Source organism: Mus musculus, chromosome 18, assembly GCF_000001635.26.
Source record: "Mus musculus strain C57BL/6J chromosome 18, GRCm38.p6 C57BL/6J".
NCBI classification, from domain to species: domain Eukaryota; kingdom Metazoa; phylum Chordata; class Mammalia; order Rodentia; family Muridae; genus Mus; species Mus musculus.
In genome coordinates this window covers 79,174,053-79,177,358 of record NC_000084.6, presented here as the reverse complement: position 1 = coordinate 79,177,358, position 3,306 = coordinate 79,174,053, and positions in this window count along the sequence as shown.

Genomic DNA, 3,306 nt, shown 5'->3' with positions numbered 1-3,306 from the left:
CACTATGAGATTACATCATCAACCACAAACATAAAGCAGATCTAGCAAACCAGAAGTGGGGCCAGACCATGAACTCTCAAAGCTCCACCACCTGGTGATATGTTATTCCTAGTAAGGCCATACACCATCTCCCGACACAACACCAACAACTGGGGATGCACCCCACTGTAAACAAGACCACCATCAGCCAGGTAGTGTAGGTCTCCCTGAACACTGCGTGGAGGCTGCGTCAGCGGGTCCATCAGGCATCAAATAGCTAAGTGGGTGGGGGTGGGGGGGACATTCTCCTTCATGCATTAGGGTGAATAGACATTTTTTTTCATGCACCAATGCAGGAGAAGGTACACAAACATTCAAGTCAATATTTTTAAATCTTCATCCCTTGATAGGTACCACGCCATGAAGGCCCTGCACCCCTTACCCCAAGAGTCTTCTCTTCCACTAATGACCCATGTCTCGTTCATGATTTAGCTGTATCTCTACCTTCTGAAACAAGACCAGCCTCACACAAGTTCCTTTTCCCCATTGCACTCTGTATCAGAAGCTCATTTGTTTAAAAAAAAATGAAATTACAATACCAATAACTGTGGGACCAGCTCCACACAACAGCAGCAAGAACAGCTTTCAAAGTCCTTTGAGTATAGAAGTCTTATTTGTTTTACGAGCCAACACATGGAGCTAGTCTTTTAAAAAAATGAAAGGTTTCTTTCAGCTCAGATTTCATAAAGAAAAAATGCATCTTTAATTAAGATTTATGGGCCCCAATAGTGCCCAGCAAGAGGAAAGAAATGGCTCAGAAGTGTTAAAGCTAACAGTTACAAACCAGGAAATATGACTAAAGACCTTTAATTCCTCTTGTCCCTTTGCCGGGCTTCTAGTGGCCCCAGGCAAAAACAAACACATATTGTCTTTAAGATAGCATTATTCTTGGCATAGAATGTTCAGGAATCAAGACAGAACTTGTAAGGAGTAAGGATATCTACCTGACTTGAAAGGGTTCTATTGCTAGAAATAATATTTAGTTTAATGGAAGGGGGAAAAAACCAACATTCTCAAGAGAAAAAATATACACATAAGTTTACATAGGAGGCACACACCATATGAATTGACAGTCTGACTATTGGCTCACCACTTTTCAATTTTCATGATATCATATGACTGAGCTCCCCATCTTAATAACTTTAACAGACAATTAGGACAGGTACTAGAAGCTCTGTTTTGAAAATGAAGCGTGGGGACCCCAATGGAAGAGTTAGGGGAAGAACTGAAGGAGCTGAAGGGGTTAGCAGCCCACAGGAAGAACAATAGTATCAACCAGCCAGACCACCCCCCCCCAATCCTCCAGGGGCTAAGCCACCAACCAAAGAGTACACATGGAGGCATCAAAGGCTCCACCTGCATATGTAGCAGAGGATTACCATATTGGACATCAATTGGAGGGGAGCCCTTGCTCCTGTGGAGGCTTGATGACCCAGCAGAGGGGAATGCTAGGATGCTGAGACAAGGGGGGGGATGGGTGGGTAGGAGAGCACCCTCATAGAAACAGGGAGGAGTGGAGGAGGGAATGGGGGTTTAACTGGGAATAGAGATAACGTGAAATGTAAATAAAGTAACCAATAAAAAGAAAATAAAAAGAAAACGATGAGCTTTTAAGAAGTATCAGGTTCAATGTCTGGCAGTGGATAGAAAGACAAGTGTAGTCCTAAAGGCAGCACTTCTTACCTGCTGCCCTCATGCTGCCTCCCTAAGAGAAGATCTGTGTGCACTGCTTCTATACCATGCATAATTTTCAATTTCTGTGATGTGTTTTCTAAAAGCATAGTAAAGATATTATAACAATATATTTCAGTGCTCCTAATTTTCAAAATGAACAGTAAAGATATTTTGTGACTCAATATTGAAAGGAGACCTTGAATAAAGTAAAATGCAGCTTACCAAAACTGTACTGGCTGGTTTTGTGTGTCAACTTGACACAAGCTGGAGTTATCACAGGGAAAGGAGCTTCAGTTGAGAAAATGCCTCCATGAGATCCAACCGTAAGGCATTTTCTCAATTAGTGATCAAGGGGGTAGGGCCCCTTGTGGGTGATACCATCTCCGGGCTGATAGTCTTGGATTTTATAAGAGAGCAGGCTGAGCAAGCAAGAGCAAGCAAGCCAGTAAGGAACATCCAGATACTGCCCTGCCCGGGGATCCATCCCATAATCAGCCACCAAATGCAGACACTATTGCATATGACAGCAAGATTTTGCTGACAGGACCCTGATATAGCTGTCTCTTGTGTCGCTATGCCAGTGCCAGGCAAATACAGAAGTGAATGCTCACAGTCAGCTATTGGATGGAACACGGGGCCCCCAATGGAGGAGCTAGAGAAAGTACCCAAGGAGCTGAAGGGGTCTGCAACCCTATAGGTGGAACAACAATATGAACTAACCAGTATCTCCAGAGCTCATGTCTCTAGCTGCATATATAGCAGACAATGGACTAGTCAGCCATCATTGGGAAGAGAGGCCCCTTGGTATTGCAAACTTTATATGCCCGGTACAGGAGAACGCCAGGACCAGGAAGCAGGAGTGGGTGGGTTGGGGAGCAGGGCAGGGGGGAGGGTATAGGGGACTTTCAGAATAGCATTTGAAATGTAAATGAAGAAAATATCTAATAAAAATGTTTTAAAAATCTTTATTTAAAAGGAGACTAAAGCCTACTACTTTATTATTTTTAAAAAAAGAGACCTGTTGCAATTATTGCCCAGATCATTAAATAAATGACTTTTTGAATCATTGTATGTATGAGGATTTTTTTATCTATAAAGTAATTCTATCCCTTCTTCCATTACTAGGATAAAGTCGACTAGCAAGGGGTTGTTGTGTTAATACTTTCTGTTCTACCTAAAGTTGACAATGCTGTCAATCGTTGGCTTGTAAGTCAAGTATAAATTGCTCAGAATTGGAAAACAAAACCAAAACCAAAAACTTCCTTTGTGATTCAGGGCATGCCATCTTGATCTATTAATATCCAATTCAATGTTAGAAGCTTTTCCTTTCACGATACAGACTTTTAATTACTCAGCACACCCCCGGGAACACCTTGTGGTAGAATTCAGCCTCCTGGTGGAACATCAGAGCACACGCCATGAGCTACCTCTCTGGTTCTTCCAAGCTGTACCTTCTGACCACAATGCCTGTACAGAACCACTTCCCACATGGCCACGGTGCTGCCTTTGCTGATAGATTCGCATGCTGCATTATGCTATATCTTTTTGGACACTCATTGTCCGGGACCAAGCATGCTTCCCATGAACAGTGTA